Source organism: Macrotis lagotis, chromosome X, assembly GCF_037893015.1.
Source record: "Macrotis lagotis isolate mMagLag1 chromosome X, bilby.v1.9.chrom.fasta, whole genome shotgun sequence".
In the NCBI taxonomy this organism is placed as follows: domain Eukaryota; kingdom Metazoa; phylum Chordata; class Mammalia; order Peramelemorphia; family Peramelidae; genus Macrotis; species Macrotis lagotis.
Window position 1 is genome coordinate 206,621,522 of NC_133666.1, and position 24,464 is coordinate 206,645,985.

Here is a 24,464-nt window from a genome sequence, read left to right on the forward strand (position 1 = left end):
TTTTAAAAACTCAGGAAATTTTAGCCAAAAAAATCCTTTTTCCTTAATATAGTAAACACTCTAATAAAGAAAAGTTAGAGGTCTTTAACAATAAAATCAGGGGAAAAAGTAGGGTGGTGATTATTAGCATTAATATTTATCAACATGCTAGAAATGCTGGCCATAATAATAAGACAATAAAAAATTTAACATCCTATGCACAGATAAAGAGGAAATAAAATTCTCAAATTTTCAGCTGATTTGGTGGCATGCTTAGAAAACCTTAGGCAATAAACTGAGACAATGGAAATGACTAATAACTTCAGAAAAGTTGTAGGATGTAAGATAAATCCATATAACCAACTAAATCCATTAAGAAGAGCTAGAAAGAGATATTTTATTATAAATAACCAAAAAAATATAAAATATTTTTGAGTGTTTCTAGCAAGATTGCCTCTGGGACTATAGGAAAGAAACTACCAAATAATATTTGCAGAAATAAAAACAGATCCCCAAAGGAAGAAATTGCACCAGAATATGTCAAAATTAATTTACTAAATGGTATAGCAAACAGAATACCCAAAATAATTTTTATAGATTTAGGGGAAAAGTAATAATAAAAAATCATATGAAAGAACAAAAGATATGAATCTCCAAAAGAAAATGGGAAGTAGTAGGTTGGGGGCTCTATTGGTACCACATCTCACACTGTAGTGTGAAGCAGAAAGCACTAAGACAATTAGGTAAGGAGAAGGATAACATCTATCAGTATTAGATCTCAAAGTGTAGTACCAAGAGGAAACCATTAAGACAATTTGGTCTTGGCTAAGAAAATAAAAATAAAAAAGGATAATGAGTAGAATGAATTAAGTACAAAGATAAACAAAACTGTACAGCAGTCTGGCAGAACATCTCATGCCATATACCAGGATAATCTACAGAGATACGTGATCTAGAAATAGAAAGGAATACTACAAAAAATTAAAGGCAGTGGAGCCAAGACAGCGTATTAGAGAAAGTAACCCCTCAAAATTCTCCCAACATTTCTTTCTAAATAAATTTAAAATAGTATTTCAAATCAAACTCTTGAAAGGTAGAGCCATTAAAAGGTCAGAATGAGACATTAAGGGATTTGAAGTAGAAATCTGTGATATAGTAGCTTGCCCAGAGCCCAGATGGATACAATAGCAGTGGTGAGACTAGTCGTTAGTGAAAGAAATAGTCAGCAGTTTGGGATTCAATCAGAGTTATTCCAATAAACTGGAAAATAATTAAAAATTAGAAGAAAATGATCATGACAATAAAAAGTTATGATAACAAGGAAGTTCCAAATACACCCCCCCAAAAAGACAACAAATTCATTTTTTATATCCAAAGCCCCAAAGAAAAATATGAATTGACCCCAGGTCATAGAAGAGATAAAAAAGGATTTTATAAAGACCAGGTAAGAGAAATAGAGGGAAAATTGGGGGGGGGGGGTTAAGAAAATCATGAAAAAATCTAAGTAAAGGAAACATAAAAGATACTGAAGAAGAGAACAACTCATAAATAGATTAGGCTAAATGATAGAAGAGCATATTTTTATACAATAAAGGGAAAACTCCTTTAAAAAGTAGAATTGGCCAAATTGGGAAAAGACATATAAAAATTAACTGAAGAGAAGAGCATGTTTAAAAAAAAAAAAGCAAAATTAACCAAAGAACAAAATTTCATTGAAGAAAATAATTCCTTAAAATTTAGAATTAGGCAAGTGGAAGTTAATGACTTTATAGACATCAAAAAAAATCAAAAGAATGAAAAGATAAAAGAACATATGAAATATCTCATTGGAAAATAGATCCAGAAGAGATAATTTTAAAAATATTGGACTACCTTAAAACCATGATCAAAAAAAAGAATCTGAACATCATCTTTCAAGAAATTATCAAACAATTAACCTAATACCTGAGAAACTGATGTCCTCAGAAGTAGAGAGCAATACAGAAATTGAAACAATCCACTGATAACCTCCTGAAAGGGATCCCAAAAATGAAAATTCCCAAGATTATTATAGCTAAATTTCAAAACTCCCAGGTTAAGGAGAAAATATTATAAGTCAAAACATTTAAATACTGTGGAGCCACAGTCAAGATGACACAAGTTTGGAAGCTTCTATATTAAAGAATTGGAAGGCTTATAATGTGATATTCCATAGGACAAAAGAGCTGTGATTATAACCAAGAATTATTTATCTAGAAAAACTGAGATAAAATGGACATTTAATAAAAAAGGACTTTCAAATATTATATGAAAAGAGTACAGCTGAATGGAAAATTTGACTTTCAAATGAGAGACTCAAAAGCAGCATATAAAGAAAAAGAGAAAAGAGAAATCATAAAGATTGAATAAGGTTAAACAATTTACTTTCCTACTTGGGAAAATGATACATGTAATTTCTAAAAAGTTTATTAGGGCAGTTAAAAGGAGTTTACATAGAAAGAAGGCACAGGTGTGTGTTGAATATGGTGGAACGATAATCTAAAAATAAAATTAAGGAATGAGAAAGAAGAATTCCCTGGGAGATGGGAAATGTTTGAGAGGGAAGTGCATGAACCTTATTCTCATTGTAATTGGTTCAAAAAGGAAATGACATACACATTCAGTTTGGAGTAGAAATTTATCTTATCCACTTTAAGAAAGATAGGGGAAAAATATTTTCGAGGGGGTTAAAAAAGCAAAGGCAAAAATGAACAGAGTGAAAAAATGGAGTAAAATAAACAAAGGGAAAATAAAATGGAGGAAAATACATTGTAATCATTACTATGAAATAAATCTCATAGAATTTCTCTTATAAAGACCTCAGTTCTCAAATTATAGTCGAATTTATAGAATTAAGAACCATTCCTCAATCAATAGTCAAAGAATATGAATGGACATTTTCAGACAAAGTAATTAAAGTTTTCTATAATCACATGAAAAATGCATTAAATCACTATTGATCAGAGAAATGTGAATTAAAACATCTCTGAGCTACTACCACCATACAGTTATTAAATTTACTAATATGACAGAAAAGGAAAATAACAAATACTAGAATGGATGTAGGGAAATTAAACCACTAATGCATTGTTGGTGAAGTTATACACTGATTCAAACATTCTGGGGAACAATTTGGAACTATATCCAAAAGACTATAAAATCATGGATACCCTTTGACCAAGTAATACCACTACTAGGTCTGTATCCCAAAGACAAAAACATCATCGATAGGGGAATTGCTGATGAGTTCTTCAATATGTTAGTGATAAAAATACTATTGTGCTATAAGAAATGACAAGAAGAATGCACTCAGAAAAACCTTGAAGACTTACATGAGCTGTTAAACAGAAGCAAGATAATCTTGCACACAGTAATAGCAATACAATATGATGAAAAATGCTATCCATCTCCAGAGAAATAATTGGTGGAACACAAATCTTATCTAAGATACTTTTTTGTTTATTTTATTTTTCTTCATTTTTTGTCTGTTTTCTTTATAGAATGATATGTTGAATTGTGTTTTGCCTGGTTTTTAAGGTAAAGTTAGCCTCTATTCTTTACTTTTCCTTAATCTACATATGCAATCATTTTGTCAGTAAGAATAAGAAGAATTTATTCAGCAAGTTATTAAATAAGCCCAATATATGCAAAGTAACAATTTCTGGATATACATAGAAAGACAAAAGATAATCCCTGCTCTAAAGAAGCCTGCATTCTAGGGGCAGGTAGGTGATGCAGTAGATAGAGCACCGGCCCTGGAGTCAGGAGGAACTGAGTTCAAATCCTGCCTCATATATTTAATAATTACCTAGCTGTGTGACCTTAGGCAAGTCACATAACCCCACTGCCTTGTAAAAACAAAAAACAAAAAAGAAGTCTGCATTCTAATGATGTGAGTGACAATATTAAAGCAATACAATCAAGATATATGTATACAGAATGTTCTGTGTTCCTTATGTGTGCTTCTCTTGGCAGTGATATTGAAGCAGTTTGCCATTTCCTTCTCCATCTCAGATTATAGAAGAGGAAAGTGAGGCAACAAGGTTTAAGTGACAAGTCCAAAGTCATGCAATGTTTGAGGTCAAATTTCATCTCATTAATATGAGTTTTCCTGAATTTGGACCCAGCACTCTATCTTGTCAAAAAGCTGCCTTATATAAAGGATAAGTTGAAGATATTCAATAGAGGGAAGACATTAGCATTCAAGGTGATCAGGAAAGAGAGATAGCCAGTATCACTGGATGGAGTTTTACTTACAGTGAAGTCAGAAAATGATGGAGAGAAGTCAGAATCTCTAAATTGCAAAGTACATGTGAGGAAGCAAGATCTAAGAAGACTAGAAAGGTAGAAAAAGTTGTTGAATAATAGATGGAGGATTTTATATTAGATCCTAGAGTTTATTGCATTGAGAAAATGGTGACATAAATTTTCAATTTAAGATCATTTGATAGCTGAATAGAGAATGTATTAGTAAGGGGGAAGTTTTGATGTGGGCAGACCAATCACAATGTTATTGCAATAATCGAGGTTTTAAGTAATGAAGGTTTACAATGGGTTATGGAACTGTCAGAGGAAATCAAGAGGTAAATATTAAAGATACTACAAGAACATATGTCAATAAATTTAACAATTTAAGTAAAATGGAAGAATATTTACCCCCCAAAGAAAGATGTAACAAGATAAAATTAACAGCACTTGACAATAAGTTGGACATGAGTGGGTGGGAAAAGAAACTGGGTTAAAGATGGCACCTAGATCTTGTCTCAGTGACTTGAAGGACAGTGGCACCTTCCACAGTAGTGTGGAAGTTAAAACAAAAAAAGACAGAGGGTTAGTTTTTGCCAAAACAAAACCAATGCAGTCAAGAATAGAAAGAAAACAGAAAACTGGGAGAAGGGGGGGAGGGAGGGAAGAGAAGGGATTTTATATTAACTTTCTGTAATAAAGGAATTATTTCTCAAATATAAAGAAAACTAAGTCATATTGATAAGAATGCAATTTCTAAACTGATTAAAAGGTCAGAGGATATGAATAGGCAGTTTTCAGGTGAAGAAATAATAGATATTTATATGATCTAAATCACTAATGATTAGTGATTAAATTTCTCTATTAGATTGGCTAATATGACAGAAAAGGAAAATGACAAATGTTGGAAAGGATGTGAGAAAATTGAGATACTAATGCATTACTGGTAGAGTTGTGAATTGATCCAATCATTCTAGAAAGCAATCTGGAACTATACTGAAACAGTTATAAAATTGTGTATTGCTTTGACCCAGTGATGATAGTACTACTAGGTTTGTATATCAAAGAGAGTATTTTGGGTTTTACTAGCATGAGCATTCATAAAAGGGTGAGGGGTTGTTGGGGAGAAAGACCTATTTGTACAAAAATAATTATAGCAGTTCTTTTCATGGCATATGGAAAATATAGGGAATTACTAAATAAGCTGTAGTAAAGAATTGTGAGGGAATACTATTGTTCTATAAGAAAAGATGAGCAGGATCCTCTCAAGAAAAAACTGGAAAGACGTACATGAACTGATTCAAAACCAAATGAGCAGAATCAAGAGAACATTGTACAAGTACCATCAATATTGTACAGTGGACGGTGACAAACTTAAGTCATTCTCAACAATACAAAGAACCAAGACAATTCAGATGAATTTATGATGAAAAAATGCTATCTCCAGAGAAAGAACTGATGGTTTTCTTAAGGGGAAAAACTACTACTACTACTACTACTACTACTACTACTACTACTACTACTACTACTACTACTACTACTACAAAAAAAAAAAACTTTTAAAACTTGCTTGGGCAAGTCACTTAACCCTAAATGTCTCACATCCAGGGTCATCTCCAGTTGTCCTGATTCATATCTGGCCACTGGACCCAGACTGCTCCAGAGGAGAAAGTAAGACTGGTGTCAGAATAGCATCCCTCACTCAAAACCAGTTCATATGCTTGTCATGGCATCAACTCCCTGATGTCATTGGACAAAGGACAAACATCAAGACTTAGAATCTATGTGGGGAGAAGTAACCATACAGATCTTTTAAAATATTAAATCATTGTTTTCATATTAATGCTACTGTCACACTAATGACACTGGAATTAAGAATACAGATCAAATAATATTTATATATGTCATAGGGTCTGGAAATAACTTTAATACAACTCCCTTGATTCATGGGTAAGGAGACTGAAAATTCACTTAAAGTGTTTTGTGTATTGTATTGTGTATTGTACTATTTTGTAACAGGAATAAAATAAAGATTTTGTTTTCCAACTGCCTCTCAGTAGAGATAGAGAGAAAACTATATGTAAGTACATATGAAGGTAAATATGACTTATTTGGTTTTTTTAAACATGATCATATAATAATTGATTTCTTCTATAGGTATTTAACTTTTGGAAAGGAAATCATCTACATGTCCAAGTCTAATATACTATATACCAAAGCACTGCTTTAGTGGCCTGTATGTTATAACTTCCAAAGTTTTACCACAATATTAAAAGAATAATTCGCTGAATGAAAACTCAACAGTGTCTGCTGAGTTTAAATTGTACTTTTCAGACAAGCCCTAGAAACTGCAAGATAAAATAACATTAGAGCTGGCTCTTTCAGCCACTTAGAGAAATACCTCTTGTGCTCCATTAATTTAATTATAACACAGTTAAACAGACTCAGAAATTTCAAACCTGTTAACATTTGCCCACAGAGAAGTCTGAACTCTGGCAGGAGCTTTTAATCATATTCCCCAGCCAGGTGTCAAATAGAGACAAACATACAAGCAAGTTTTGTTTAGAATACCTCAAAAAAAAATCTGCCAAGTGGCAAATTTGGACATCTGTGCTAGACTGTGGCTGTCCCTTTTTTTTTTCAGTCTAATCTGTCAAGATAACCATTTACTCATTCTCTTAAACAAACATAGACTTCCTTGTTTAAACTCTGTAACAGTGTTAACAGAACACACAATTTTCAATCATTCTGTGTTAAGTACACTGGCAAGAGACTGAGAAAAGAATCAAAATAACTTAAATGTAAATTGAAGTTGTTTTTACTACTTTGTAAATCCCTACGAATTTTGGGCAGCTATTTAAAATCCTCTACAAGTGGGATTCAGTCTTTGAACATAAAAATAAAAAAATTCAAAAGGAAACCTTTATTTAAGATACAAAGTTTCTGTAATTTTTTTGGAATTCAGAATTGATTCACTTAAGTTTTTGAAGAATAGCATTTTACTTAGGAGTTTTATTTTTCATTTAGTAAGAATTTTTCTGTCTATTAATTTTTGTTCAGTATTTTGGGTTTTACTAGCATGAACATTCATAAAAAATTTATCAGTTTCTTTTTCCTTCTCTTTCTCTCTATTTAGTATGATCATAAACATAGGCTTCCAAACAGCATAATATTCAAAGAAAGGGAACAACTTAATCTTTCTCTCAAAACAGTTTTGAAAGTTGCAAATAAATTGTCACAAAGATTGTTTTAAAAAGTATTTAAAAGAAAAAAATTATTTCATCTTTCATAATAATTTAATCATTATGAAATAATAGTAATGATAGTTAGAATTCAATGGTTTATATAAGTTCTTTTGATCTCCATAACCTGGGGAGGTTTTAATGCTCATATTACAACTGAAAATCTGGATTCAAACCCAAGTCACTTAATTTCCAATCAATTGCTCTTTATACCAAACCAAAAGGTTAGTTCATACACAAAAAGTTTTTACTAATAGTGCAGCACAGTAAGCACCCAATAAATGTGAGCTGGTTTTAATAAAATTTAAATATGTATATATATATATATATGTGTGTGTGTGTGTGTGTGTGTGTGTATTTGTATATATATATATATATATATATATGTAGAACTTAAATTTCAAGAATATACTTGAGTTTAAATTGATACTATTTATTGATTTCTTGTTCAATATGCCAAATACGTCTAGTTACTTCTTATACTTAAAAATATAAATATAAGTATGGAAAAATGCAATTTTTATTTTAGAATAAGGACTAGAACCTCAAGAAATATATTTTACAAGATGCTTATTTTTTCATTCTGTTCTTTTTTAACCCTTTATTCAAATATATGTGTTAGAGATGCTAGAAACTATTGCTGTCTCTTTAAGATTTTAAAAAACAGCTCAAATTGAATGTTGACAAAAAGTTTGTCTTGGAATTTCAAATAGTATTTGAGAGCTGTCTTGATGAGAACTGCTCCCCCTATTAAGACAAAGTATGAATTTTATCTTTGATATATGAAGATATATATGGGAAAATCTATGGATAAACAGAGAGATAGAAGGTAAAGATGGATTTCTTTCTTGTGGGATCTTTCTTAATGTTATTTTGGGAAGATATCATAAACAGAAGTCTATAAAGAATTCTATGAAAAGCATGAGAAACAGTAAAATATTGTTACTTTAGAGAAGCTGAAGGTAAAAGAAACGTGAAGAAAATTCTTTTTTCTTTGAATTATTTTAACCATTAAAAAACCTAGGAAAAATTTTTATTGAGGATTTAGACAACTGGTTGTAATATTAGTCATAGCCAAAATGTTATGAATATTTGAATGCTTGGCTAACTTGTGAGGAAAAGAAAATTCATAGAATCATAATACTAAGGGACCTTGAAGGTCATCTTATTCAACTCCCTTATTTTTCATTTGAGGAAATTGTGGTTTCAAGACGTTGATGACAGATAACCTGTATCAGCTTCATAAAATGAATTCATCTCTGACTTCAAATCCAACACTTGTTTTCATTATACAGAGATTGCTAAACACTGACTGGAGGAAAACAGGAAAAACATCTTAAGGAAAGGGAGGTGGTACAAGCTGGGTCTTGAAGAACACTAAAGATTCGAAGAGACATTGCTGAGGAGGGAATATATTACATGAATAGGGTAGAAACTGGACACAGGGGTGTAGAGATTAGAGACAGAATGTCATATGTGGGGAAAAGCTAAAGGACTAATTGTCTGGAAGGTAAAGGTAAGTAGTGTGAAATCAATCCATCAATCAATCAATCAATCAATAAGCATTCACTGAATATTTACTATATGTACCAGGTGCTGTTTGTCAAGTTTATTAAAGGCCAAACTGAACAGTTTATATTATATTACAGGAACAGTAGGGAACCACAAAAACTGTTTCAGTATGGAAATGACATGAACAGGCCTCTGATATAGAAATAATGATTTGGCAATTTTGTGAAAAAATACCAGAGAGAGAGAGAGAGAGAGAGAGAGAGAGAGAGAGAGACTGAGACAGAGAGGAGAGAGAGACAGAGAGACGACAGAGACAGAGAGAGAGACAGAGACAGAGACAGAGACAGAGACAGAGAGACAGAGAGAGAAAGAGAGAGAGACAGAGACAGAAGGGGGCCAGGAGGCAGAACAGAAAGGTAAATCAGAAGGGCTGTTGTAATAGCTCAGAAAAAAAGATGTACTGTACAGTTACTGTGTGTACAGTGAAAAGAATATGAAAGATACTTAAGTATAATTGACAAGATTTAACAATAAATTAGATATGAAGAGTGAAGGAGGATAATGTCAAAGATGATCCTTAGGTTGAAATCTTGTGTGACTGGAAGGATGACAGTACCCTCAAAAAAAAATACAAGAAGTGTGGGTAAGTGTTTGAAGTGGAACACAATCCATTTTTGTATGAAGCATGCTTATTAGGCACTTTTGGGGGGATTTTTTTCCAAGGCAATGGGGTTAAGTGACTTGCCCAAGCTCACACAGCTAGGTAATTATTAAATATCTGGGGTCACATTTGAACTCAGGTTCTTCTGACTCCAGGGGCAGTACTCTATTCACTCTGCCACTTAGCTGCCCCATCCTCATTTTAGTACTGATAGACACAAAAATGAAGATCTAAAGTACAGCATGAAGTTGGTAAAATGTGACTATAATTCCAGAGTGAGATTATGAAGGGTTATATAGATTTAGGAGGCATTTTTCTATATCAGGGTGTTAAACTCAAAATAGAAATGTATGTGGGCAGCATGTTAACCTGGAAAAACAAATTAACATTAACTATGTTCTATTTTATTTTTATTAATTTTGCAAAATTCCCAATCACATTTTAATCTGATACTCATAACCCTAAATCTGGGAGTTATCTGGACACCACTGCCTCTAGTTTGATGCCTCTGGTCACAGGATCATAGAACTGGACCTCAATAAATGATTTAACTCAGCTCCCTTATTTTATAAATGAAGAAATTGAGAACTAGAGAGATTAAGTGATTTACCCAAGTCAAAATTCAATTCCTTTTCTTCAGACTCCAATTTAACACCAGTTTCTTTCAAGAGAAAGTAATGAACAGAAACTTTTTCATACTTAAGGGATGATTGTCCAGTCAATAAAACCCTCATTGGTCCCTTATATTGTATTTCTATATGATTCAAAATCATGCCTGACTATGCTAATGACTAATTTTAAAACAAATTTATGACAACAAAAGGGAGGTATTTTCTCCCTTTGGGGATGAAAATGATTGGTGAAAAGTCATATAGTTAATTATAATAGGGCTAAGATGACTTGTCTTTAATTCTATTGACCCTTTATTCAATATTTCTACCTTGTATAAAGGTAGAGAGAAAATACTATGAACTTTTTTCGATTATAATTTTAAAGAAAACCTTTAAAATTGATTCTCAGAGAAATCAAATAGCAAAAAGGACAAGTAAAGAAAGGATCCAAGGGGTATTTTAACTAGCAAGTCTCTAGGTCTTGAACTTAGGGACCAGAAGTGTTTACCAAAAACCCAAGTATCATCAAATAAAAAAAGAGGTTCCATGATGATTTTGTTCTGCATGGCTTCTATATTTATAGTGTGGAGAAGTCTAAAAAAAAGCATAGTGGCAAAGAAAGTTGCTTGCAAGACAGTTCTTGAATTGGAGTCCTTTTATAGGCACCACCAAAACCTATACTCCTTATTCTATCTAAAATATTAAGGCAAAAATTCTTTGGAGAGGTTTTTTTGGGAGGCCTTAAATTTCATTATTCCTTCTGAGCAGATACTAACTTCATTTATTTAGGTCCAATGATATTTCATTTGCAGTTTACTAGAGTTGTATACAATGAATTCAAAACACAGAAATTTTCTTTAATGATTTCTGGATTTTAAAATTCATCTAAATATTTTGTGAAACACACAATACAATGAAAATCAATTAATTATTGAATAAAAATAGTAAAAATATTTTCTTTTCTCAGTACAAATGATTATCTTCACAGCTATTTGTGAACTTTTTAGTTATAAAGTATAAGATATTGACTTATTTAAAAGATAAATAAAAATTAAACTGTTACCTCACATTAAATAAAATCATATTATTAGGGAAGGACAAATTTAAATATAATTAATAGATTGATGAGATGAAAATCTTATTTTGGGAACTTTATTTTTTACAAACTTTTTGTCATTAATTTAAATGAGAAAAACTTAATGACTTGGTTACAACTCTATGTTGATCAGGAAAGGAAAAAAATCTACTTTGAGACAGTTTTTATTTTCAATCTCTTCCATTCAGTTAGCTCCTCGGACCTATATGCTGGGAATTATTTCCTGGGTGTGCAAACAGCTTTAACCATGCACCTCCTGGCTATTGTGAGGATAGTATAAAAGAAAGAATGCAGCATCTTGGCAGTAAATCACACTTCATTCCAAGGAAGAGGCAAAGGTTAAGAATGAGGAAAATTAGGCAGACAACCATGTGTAGCTGAGAGAAAGGCAAGCTATTCTGTTGAGGCTGACTCCCCTGATATAAATAGAAGAAAGGCTCATGAATGAGATCATGTTGACTTCCTCTGCTCACACACTAATACAGGCATTTTTTTCTTTCGAAAAAGCAGGTCATCCATACACCAGAGTTCAGTGGTGCATTGTACAATATTTCCGCACTCCTGGTGACTGCATTCTAACACAGCCCTAAAGTAAGTGTCACAAGCAGGCTTTTCCAGGCTAGCCCAAGGGTTCTACAGAATTCACCTTTCTGTTTTCAGAGAATCTTAACTATTAATTCACCAGAAAGTAATGAGTTTTTGTATTCATGTAGGCTAAATAGGTTGATTTAAAAAAAGGATCACTTTTTTTAGTGACATTATAAATATTGCTAATCATTGGCACAATGAATTACATTTGTTTTTACTATTTATATTTAAATAAATTTATATAAATATATAAGATGTCATAACAATGCTTCAGTAACTCCTACTGGGTCACAGAGAACAAAGACAACTGGATCAATGCAGGAGCTTTTCCATAATGCCCCCATCTACCCAGTAGTGGACCCAGATCCCAAACAAATACCCCTTTTCAAGAATAGTGAGCCAGTGCTTCTCCAGGGTCCTAGGTTTGGGAAAGATAAGGATATTTATGCTTCTTCAATGATTATGGAGTGACCAACTACACTTCTTCCAGTAAGATTGGAAGACCGACCATGTGTTCTACTACCATGCCTTTCAGACACCCAGACTTTGCCATCTGAATTTAAGGACCCCTAGTCTTATCCATCTTCCATGTATTACCATATTCAATTAGGATAAGAACTTGAAATCAGGGATTGTTGCTTTTCTCTTTTTATTTATAGTGCTTGACACAAAGAAAACAATAAATATTTTTCCATTCCAATTTCTGTAAGTCTCCATCAAGATGCTTTGTCCATTCCTTTCCAATCACTTTCCTCTTATATGTCTATAATTAAACTTCTGTTTTTGTCTTTTTTCTCTTTGCATTATTTCATAATGGTCTTTCCAGATTCCTTTATTAAAAATCATCCTTTTAAGTCTTAATCATATTATATTATTCTATAATATTAACAAATCATAATTTACTTAACCAAATCCCAATTTTTGGAATTTGGCAGTTATACATATTATTGCTATAAGATTTTGAAAATATGAATTTATTTGTTATTATTTTCATAATTCCTTCAGACTATATTCACACAGATGTATTATAATAGCACATTATTAACTGGATTGTTTTTGGTACTGTTCCTGTGAGTAACTTTCCAAAAAAGGTTCATCTAGGTTCCAATTACATCAAGAAGGAATGAGTACACTTCTTCTCTACTTCATCATCATCATTCAAATTAATTATCTTTAATTGTGTTTTCTAATTTGAAGACTAGGAGATTAATAATAGCTAGCACTTTTATGAAATCTAACAATATAGATATAGATATAGATATAGATATAGATATAGATATAGATATAGATATAGATATAGATATAGATATAGATATAGATATAGATATAGATATATAATTTGATCATCACAACTCTGGGAGGTAGGTTCTATTATATCTCCATTTTACAGATAAGGAAACCATGGCCAAAGAGGTTAATTTATTTGCCTAAGATCACACAGCTAGTGAGATTGTGAGGCCAGATTTAAATACAAGTCTTCTCAACTCTAGGTTCAGTACTGTATTCACTATACCATAAAACCATATTAATTTCTATCACTTGGATGGCTGGGGTGGTGCACATTGTTTCAGATAATTATTTTTTTCTGCTTTTTTAAAAATTGTTCAATTAAATTCAATAAATATTTATTAAGCACCTACAATTGTTGCAATCCATTAGAACTGGAAAGGATTTTTGAAACATTTATGATTGTTGAATCATAGGCATAGAACTGAAAGGAGCTTAAAGGTAATTAAGTCCAACCCCATTTTTTTAAAGAAGTCTCAAGAGGAAATGGAATTGATCAAAATCATAAAATAGCAAAACACAACTATATAGTTTGAACTCAGATCTTCTACCTCCAAAATCAGCGCACATCACTATGTAACATTGCCTCCCTATTCTTTTACATTTTAGACCTCCAGTTTTTGTCATATTTGCTAAAAATATCTGCCCAATCCATTATTTTTTGCTTAGATTATATTATCTTAGCTGTAAGATTATTTTTAACATAACCAGGCAATCTACTTTACCCTTAATTAATTCTTCTATTTCTTAAATGGGAAGAAATCATTTCTCCTCTACAAGAGAAATATTCATTATTTCTTTTTCTTTTTTTCTTAATTTGGTTAAAATTCACTGATGTATAGTCTGATATGTGATTTTAAATCTGTTTCCCACAAGCTTCTAATTTTTCTAATAGTTCTTTCTCCAGTTTATATTTTCCTTTTTCTAGTTTATATTCCATAATTTCATTTAATAATAAATGTTAAAGGAGGCAAAATTTAGTACACAGTGGGGCCAGTCTGAAAGTGAGGTAAAAATGAGTTCAAGTTCTGGTTTGGTCTCCTACATACACTGATGCATGACAATGGACATTTTGTTTTTTGTTGTCCTATTTAACAGTCTTAGATGTTAGGTTCCTTCAATCCATCTCAGTGGGAAAAGTTTTCACCCTATAATTCCTGTATGGATGAAATAAAAACAAGTTTTATGAGACACTAGACTAAGCAATGGAGATACAAAGACTAAAATTAAAAAACATCTCTACCCTCAAGGAGTTCATGTCATTACATTAATTTGGTTGAATATGTTATTGTTATTTATAAGATGTTATAAAATCTGAAAATGCAATGCCACCTTAGTTTTTTTTTTATTATAATCATGTCTAATAATGTAGCATCTCACCCCCACCTTCGCCTGGGGTAGAAATCTAGGTCTTTTGTCTCCCTCTTGCTGTTCCTCTTCCACTGCTTTGAATTCTCAAACTCTCAAACTCCAGCAATGTATGGCATAAAGTCAAGGGCTTTTAAGATGTAGAGTAAGGAAGAAGAGGGAGATCATGTTGATTGGCCTCTATTTAAATCCCCCAGACCCATGGCCAATTTTCAAACTCAAAGAAAATAAACCAGTCGATATCAAACAAACTTGTCCAAATTTCAATTCATTATCTTTTCCTCAAAATCTATTTATTTCTCTATATAGAAATATATATATATATATATATACCACTCTTCTTTATATTTCTATTTTTATTGAATGCACCAATATTTTACCAGTCTTTCAGATTCATAACTTGGACATTATCTTCAAATACTTTCCCTCGCCACACATATCCAATTATAGCTAGCAATTATATTGTACTTTAAGGATTGCAAATCACTTTACAAAAATCACTTCATTATATCCTTACAACAGCCTTGATAGGTGATATTATTATCATCCCTATTTCACAGATGAGAAAATTGAGACAGAGAGAATTTTACTTTTTCACTCAGCCACATAGCTAATAATGGAATCTAAAGCAGGATTTGAACACAATTGGACTCCTGTTCCAACACTGAATCCCACTAAACCGCCTAGCTGCCTCAATTAGCTTATTACTGTTTCCACAATATCCATCACATTTGACCCCTTTTTATCCATATCTGACAGTATGAGTAGTGACTCATGTTGTCACCACCATAATTCAATCCCTCACCTTTCATTTATACTATTACAGAGGTCCTGATTCAAGCTTTGCATCTTACCTGTTCAGTGCTTTTAAAGTAATTTTTCTTAGTGCATATATGGCTATCTAATTCTCTTGTTCAATAAACCCCAGTGATTATTGCTTCTAGGATTAAATATAAATTAATTTGTTGAGCTTTTATTTTATTATATATATATATATATGTATTTAGGTATATATCTAAATACATATACATATACACATATTTATCGTTATTGCATTTAGAATGAAAAGCAGAGATTATTTTGTTTTTTGTGTTTTCCCCAGTAACAAGAAAGTGCCTGGCACATAAAAGATATTTAATAAATATGCTTGTTCATTATTTGATTAACTGAATTTTCACTTCATAATATGCTTCAGAGCATATCAATTTTTCTATATATTTGAAACCATTCAAACAGAATAAGATATATATGCCTATATCACATCTTCCATGAAGCTTCTCCTGATCCTTTGCTGGGATGTTTCCTATAAATCTACCATAAAGATTCTATTTATTTGATAGTATTACATCTACTATCTTTCTAAACATATGTAGAAATAGAAATCTTTCATCCAATCATCTATCTATCCAACTATCTATCTATCTATCTATCTTTCCTATTAGAAGGTTCCATGAGTACAGGACTATGGTATTCATCTTTGTATTTCTAGTTTTAAAAAACACACTGCCTTAACCATATACAACTGTATTGAGGACCTGTGGTTTCAGCTGCCTGTGAAATTCCTAATAAAAGAATTCACTATACCATCTTTATTTTGCAACAGAATCTCAGAAAGATTCTATAAAAATAGAGGTGGGATAGTTTCAATCTATTAAGTAGTCTGAAACTTCTGATAAAAGCACAGGTCTTTTGAAAATGTTTCTAAAAATAAAATATTACCCCATCAGAAAAATCAGATTTCTGGAAAAAATATCTGGTTCAATTTAAAACAACTGTCTCACAGAATTATAAAAATTATTTTTAAAAAAATCAGGGATTGATGGAATCTGATTGGCCAACCTAGAAAACAGGTGTGATTTCTGGTGGTTATTTACAAATGGTACTTAGGTTCAGCTAGGAAGGATGAAAGACCCCTCCAGGTAGTATGGCAACCTCATTTGAGCATTAGATTATTCACTTTCTCAACTAATCAATAATTGCTATAATTAAAATTGATAGCTGCAAATAACATGACAGAATACTGCTGCCAGAATACTGATTGTGTCTTTGGCTTGGAAAGATAGGCAGCAGTGTGGAACACTTATTTTCCAATTTGCTTTTAGCTGTGTGAAAATTGCCTTAGCTGTAGCCAGCTGATTTAGACCTTGCCCGGAGGTGCAGGAGATTAATTGGGAGCCACACATTCATTGCTTACAGAATGGATTCTGTAATTGGAGAAATTTGTTAGTGCCAGTTATAAAATAACTATATAGTTCTGGTTTTAGTTGTCCTTTCATTATTCTTTCTACAAGGGGTTGGAGTTGGGGGAGAAACACAATTAGAAGCCATTGGATAATGGAGATTGCTTTTAGTCCTTATGTAAAATCACCAGTGAGAGTCCAGTCAATATTTTATACAAGCAAATAGTACTGTGAGTAAGATATTGATTTAAAAAAAACCAAAAAGACGAGTTCTTGAGCACAGATAAGCATTTTTTTTTTTGGTCTTTGCTGTGACTAAGCTTCAGATAAGAGATTTGAATTACAAATGGAAGTAATTTTTCAAAATGCTTCTTTTTGGTTTCTGCCATCTTTGCTAGTAAAGAAAGAAAGGAAAAAAGAAAAAAGGAAGGAAGGAGGGAGGGAGGAAGGAGAGAAGGGAGGAAGGGAGGGAGGGAGGGAGGAAGGGAGGAAGGGAGGGAGGGAGGGGGAGGAAGGAAGGAAGGAAGGAAGGAAGGAAGGAAGGAAGGAAGGAAGGAAGGAAGGAAGGAAGGAAGGAAGGAAGGAGGAAAAGAGATATAAAATCATCTTCCTTTCCGCCTTCCTCCCTCCCTTCCTTCCCCCTCCTTCCCCCCTTCCTTCTTTGTGCTTCTTTTTCCCCTCTGCTTGTGTTTTATGAATATAAGAAAATTTGAGTTACCTAGTTAAATATTCAAACCGAAAAATCGATTGATTTTTTTTATTAATGACAATTTTCTTTCACTAAATAAACTGCAAGGCTAGGAACAAAACTCATGAGATACAAAATACTAAAAATGAATGGTTGCTAAAATGCTTTGTGTTCTGGAAACCCCCTAAGCCTCAATTCAGCTCTGGAAAATTTGCCATTTCATTTTAAAATGCTAGTGAAAGGGTGGCTAGGTGGCGTGGTGGATAAAGCACCACCCTTGGAGTCAGGAGTACCTGGGTTCAAATCCGGTCTCAAACACCTAATAATTACCTAGCTGTGTGGCCTTGGGCAAGCCACTTGACCCCATTTGCCTTGCAAAAAGCCTAAAAAACAAAAAAAAAATGCTAATGAAGATAGTTTTGTACACAGTGGACCTTTTGCCACTGAAACATAAAAATATAACTATAAAGGCATATGTAGCATCTTCCCTAAGCTATTATGCCAAGTTATACTCACTCATAGATTGGATGATAGTACCACCCAGAATGTGGCCTCTACCTCAGGTAGTGGGATACCCTATGGCTGACTACTCCTTTTGAAGCTACTGATTCCCCACTACTTTGTCATATTAACAACTAGCCAATAGACTTATTTAACTTTTAACAAAGTAATTTACTAATAACAGTCCCCCTCCCCCCCTTGTTTTGTTCCTGACTTTTCATGTCACTGCTGCTGTCTCATCCTAGAAATTCCTCCAATCCTTGGTGTTTCCTCACCCTAGAACATCCAACATCTTCTGGATGTCTTACCTTATAATATTTCATGGCAGTAAATATTTCCCTCCCCAGGCATGCTCTTCACTTTCCTAATTCTCTACCTCTGACTTTTGTCTTTTATTGATCTAATAACTCTAATAACATTATTGAGGGGTGAAAGTTTCCTACCTGTGGTTGTCCAACTCAAAAATACATTTTTTTAAATTAAAATATCATATGTGACTTTCTTCTGTGACTACATGAACTGATCTGGGAAGGGGGAAAGGGAATCACATCTTTCACCTTCTCCTTTATATATACTTGACATTTGGTGATGGTGAACCTTGCTTACAGCCCTGTAAGTGAGAGAATGTAGTTTAGACAGAGTGTAGGAAACTGCAACTAATTTCATTTCTGACAATTATCAACTGTGTGAAACAGTCACTTGAGCACTATGAGCTACAGCTTCCTCATCTGCAAAACAGGGACTTATCCTGTTACAGGATTATTATGAGAAAAGTCCACCATACATTTTAAAGCTCCACATAATTGATAGGGTGAGGAACATATACTTAAAGATTCAATTGATGTGTTAGTTAATTTTATGGAACTATTTTTTTCTTTCTCTTTTTCATTCTTTGATATGATAATATTTGTCCTTTGTTCTCAAAAAAGACCATGTGAAGTCAGAGAGATGATGCCATGACAAGTAGGCGAATTGGATTTGAATGGGGGGGGGGGGCTGTGCTAAGTCACCAGTCTCACTTTCTCCTCCGAAGCCATTTGGGACCAGTGGCCAGACATGAACCAGGACATCTGGAGATGACTCTGAATACAAGGCAATCAAGGTTAAGTGACTTGCCCAAGGTCACACACAAGTATGGTATGGGCAGCTAGGTGGTACAGGAGATAGAGCACCAACTCTGGAGTTAGTAGGGCTTGAGTTCAAATCTGCCTTCACACACTTGACACTTAATCTTTTATATAATGAAAAGTAGAATGGGGTAGAAATATACTCATAAATAAAGATAACATAAAAATAAGCGTTTATTGTTATCAGTCATTTCTTAGTCTAACTTTTCATGACTCTATTTGAGATTTTCTTGGCAAAAATAATGGAGTGGTTTGCCATTTATTTCTCTAGCTTATTTTACAGATGAAGAACTAAAGTCAATAGGGTTAAGTGACTTGCCCAGAGTCATACATCTAAGAAATGTCTGAGGCCATATGTGAAAGTTTTCCTGACTCAAGGCCCAGCACTCTATCCATAGCATCATCAGTTTCCTCCAAAAATAACAATAATCATTTTTAAAAATTAAAAGATAGAGGTGAGATGTTAATGTTTATTTTCATGGTTGCAGAGAGACACCCTCATAACCTTTCAACAATCTTCTCCTGGGAAGCAAGAGAGTATTGCCTGGGAAACAGTGGAAAAGAGGGAAAGAGGGTAAAAAAAGAATAAAAGAAGAGTAAGTAACCAAGTAAGCCTAATTCAATACCCCTCTCAAAGTGTTACAAAAAGGTTTTTGCTGGAAAATCATCATTTTATTGGTTGCAAAATGTCCTAAAATTCAAGAGGAGGAATCAGACTTTTCTGTGAACATCTGATAGTGAATGAAGGAAATCTGATAATATTTGAATCATTCCCAGCCAGGACACTAGCTATCCACCCTACTTCTACTTCTTCCCTTCTGCTGCTTAATTTAAACTGTCCACTTCCCCAAAACATGCATCAATCTTCTTGGAGTTGTATATGCTGAAACTATTTTTGTTTCTATTTTTAAATGATATATTCCATTTTAACACAAAAGATATAAACAAAGTGGGAGCAAAATATTCTTTGCCCTAAACAATTACATAAAATACAGAAAGATGACTACCACTATTAGTACATGACACTTCACATTCTTGTTCTGTTTCAATTCAACTTCTTTTAAATTTTTTTTTGTCTGAGGTAATTTTGGTGTGTGTGCAGCTGAGAACTGGGCTCCTGGTCATCATAACTGGAATTTTGAATGTTTCTTAAATTATGACACACCTGAAATGTCTGAGATCGGTATGCTGTGGATGTTGTATCTGTTAATATGGATCAAGATCATATTGGGATTTTTTGGCTACTATATCATACTATTTACAATCCATAAACTAAGATTTTTTTCAGAACTGTCTATAATTTTATTTTTTGCAACTAAATATAAGATTTTATTTCTATTGAATTGATAGATATCTGCTGAATTTTATCTTATTACATACAGCCCTCACAACCAAATACATAAAAGAAGAAATATTAAATACAGACCATAATTCAACAAATATTACATTCAATGAAGGACCATGGAAGCATGATTAAAAATTTAATTGGAAACTAAATAAATGAATGGATCAAAGAACAAATTATAGAAACAATGAATAATTTCATTAAAGATAATGACAACAAGGAAACACCATACAAAATCTGTGGGCTACAGTCAAAGCAGTACTTAAGGGAAAATTAATGACTGTAAATGATTACATGAATTTTTTAAAAAAGAGAAAGACCAGATCAATGAATTGAGAATAACTAAAAACAAAATTAGGAAAATAACATTCAAAGTCTCCAATTAAACATTAAATTGGAAATCTTGAAAAACTAAGGAGAGATTAGCAAAGCTGAATTAAAAAAATATACTGAGCTAATAAATAAAACTAGGAGATGGTTTTATGGGGGAAACTCAATAAAATAGATATATATTATTGGTTAATTTGATTAAAAGAAAGAAAAACAAATTAGCAGTATCAAAAATGAAAAGGATGACTAGACCACCAATGAAGATGAAATGAAAGCTATTAGGAGCTATTTTGCCAATTACATGTCAGTAAGACTGACAATCTAAGTAAAATATTTGAATATTTACAAAAACATAAATTACCCAGAATAAAAAAAGAAGAATGCTTAGATCGCCCTATTTTTAAAAAAAAAAAAGAAATTGAATAAGCCATAAATGAGCTCCTTTTGATGAGAATGAGAAATAAGAAAAAAAATCCCTCAGAACTAGATTGGTCAACAAATGAATTCTTACTTAAATAACAATCAATTCTAATACCATATAAACTACTTTTTAAAAAAGTTAAAATCAATTTTGCCAATTTCCTTCTGTGACAAAAATAAGATTTTGATTCCTAAACTATGGAGAAAAAGAAAATTAGAGTCCAATTTCCCTGATGAATAGCTCTTTTTTTTTAAACTTTTGCAAGGCAATGGGGTTAAGTGACTTGGCCAAGGTGTCACAGCTAAGTAATTATTAAAGTCTGAGGCTGGATTTGAACTCAGTTCCTCCTGACTCCAGGGCTGATTCTCTATCTACTGCACCATGTAGCTGCCCCTCTGATGAATAATTTTTAAACAAAATGCTAACAATCTTTCACAAAGATCTTACAATATGACCAGGTAGGATTTATTCTAGGAATTTAGATCTACTTCAAAAGAAGGAAAAATTTTAGTATAATTGATTATATTATTAACCAAAATGACCAAAAACAATGGGGCAGTTAAGTGGTGCAGTGGATAGAGCAACAGCCCTGGAGTCAAGAGGATCTGAGTTCAAATCTAGCCTCAGACACTTAATATTTGCCTAGCTGTGTGACCTTGGGCAAGTCACTCTTAACCACATTACCTTAAATAAATAAAATTGGAAAAAAATGACAAAAATTATAAACTTATCTCAAAAGATATAGAAAAATTTTTGATCAGAAGACAACACACATTTCTATTTAAAACATTAGAAAGCATAGGAATACATTGAGCCTTTCTTTAAATGGTAAGTAATAAGATCTAAAATGAAAAGCAAACATTATCTGTTATTAGAAAGATCTAGAAGCCTTCCTAATAAGATCAGGACTGAAGTAACAATATCCAGTATTATTATTCTTATTCAATAATGTAAGATAATAGAATTGCTAGTTAGAGCAATGGCAAGCAAAAGAAATTGAAGGAATACAAATAAGTAACAAGGTAACAAAACTCTCATTCATTTCAGGTGATATGCTGGTATACTTAGAAAATCCCAGAGAATCAATTTTAAAAAAACCTATTTGAAACATTTAAAAACTTTAGAAAAGTTAAAGAATATAAAATGAACTCACAGTAAGTCATCAGTTTCTATATATTGCCAACATTGAAGAAAGAGATGGGGTAATCCCATTTAAGATAATTGCAAACAATGAAAAATGTGAGAATCTACTTGGCCAAGACAAACTCAACAACTATTTGGATATAATTGGAATACCATTTTCAGACAAATAAAGACAGATCTAAACAACTGTAGCAATATTAATTGTGCATGGATAGATTGAGTCAATAATATAGAAAATGACAACTTGAATAAAATTAATTTTCTTTTCAATGCCATATGAACCAAACTACAAAAATATTATTTTATAGCTCTAGAAAAAAAATATTTCATTTGGAAGAACAAAAGATCAAGTATATCAATGTAACCAATAAAAAAATGAAGGCAGCCTAGGACTAATAAATTTCAGATTATATTTCAAAGTGATAGCCATAAAAAAAATTGGTATTGACTAAGAAGAGTGGGGAATTAGTAGAATAAATTAAATATATAAATATACAATAGTAAATGACCATCTTATGTTTGAGAAATCCAGTGGTTCAAACTCTTGGAGTAAAAACTCACTATATGACAAAAATTGATAAGAAAACTGGAAAGCAGTCTGGAAATGATACATAGACCAACATCTCCCACCTTATGCCAAAATCAAATCAAAATTAATATTACATTTAGGTATAAGACCTCTATGTTTGACCATTTAGACAAGCAAAGTTAACACTATGAATAGTTGAAGAATTTATGACCAAACAAGAGACAAGAAGGATCATGGGAAGTAAAACAAATAATTTTGATTACATGAAATTAAAAAGTTTTGCATAAAGAAAATCTACACATCCAAAACTAGAAGGAAAGAAGGATATGGGGAAAATTTTTCATAGTAAAATTATTTGATAAAATCCCATTTCACAAATATATCGGGACCCCAAATCAAACTGATAAAAATATAAGCCATTCCCCAACTGATAAATTGATCAAAAGCATGTAAAGAGGTGATTTTCAAAATAAATCAGAACTATCAATAGTCATGGAAAAAACACTCTAAATAAATTCAATCAACTGATTAAAGAAATGTAAATTTGGGCATTTCTGAGGTATCATTTCAATCCTATCATATTGACTAATATGACAAAAAGAAAATTATACATGCTGGAGAGGATGTGGAAAAATAGTGATGCTAATGCATGGTTGGAAGAATTGTGAACCATTCTGGAGAATCATTTGGAACTATGCCCAAAGGGCACTTAGGAATAGCAAATCTAGGTCTATATTCCAAAGAGACCAAAGGAAAAAGGAAAAATGACCTAAATGTACAAACGATACTAGCTCTTTTTGTGAAGGTAAAGAATTGGAAATGAAGGAGATGAGGAGATGCCTAACATTCTGAGAATAGACCAAGAAATTGTGGTATATGATTGTGATGGAATACTATTTACTTGTAAGAATTGATGAGCATGATGCTTTCAGAAAAACCTTATATGAACTGAAGGCATGTTAAGCATTTAACAAAATCAGGAGAATATTGTATAACGAGTAGCAACAATATTGTACCAAAGATCAGCTGTGTAAAATTGAGTTATTCAAATCAATATAGTGATCCAAGATAATTCCTATATTAAAAAATGCTATCAAGCTCCAGAGAGAAATACAACACTCTGAGCACATCTTGAATCATGTTGCTTTTACTTTCTGAATTTTTCTTGCTTTTCTTGCAACATGGCTAATAAAGAAATATGTTTTGCAATACTTCCCATGTATAATTGATATATTATTTGCCTTCTCAACAGAGAGGGAGAGGTGGGAGGTAGGGTGAGAATTTTGAAGTCAAAAAGTTTTTAAATGAATATTAAAATAAAGCATACACATATATGTGCAAATTTGTATATATGGGCATAGACATGATTAAATATTTCTATGTATAAATATATGTAGATACATGCATGTTTACAAATACGTATATACATACATACATACATCATGTGTGTGATTACTGAACCAAGATTAGATCCGGGAGGTCTGCTACTGGAGATGTATTTCTTCATTCATTTTGAACATTAATAATACTCTTTGAATGCAGTTGTTTGTACTGTAATCCACAGATCTGTACTGAATCTGACTGTATTATTAT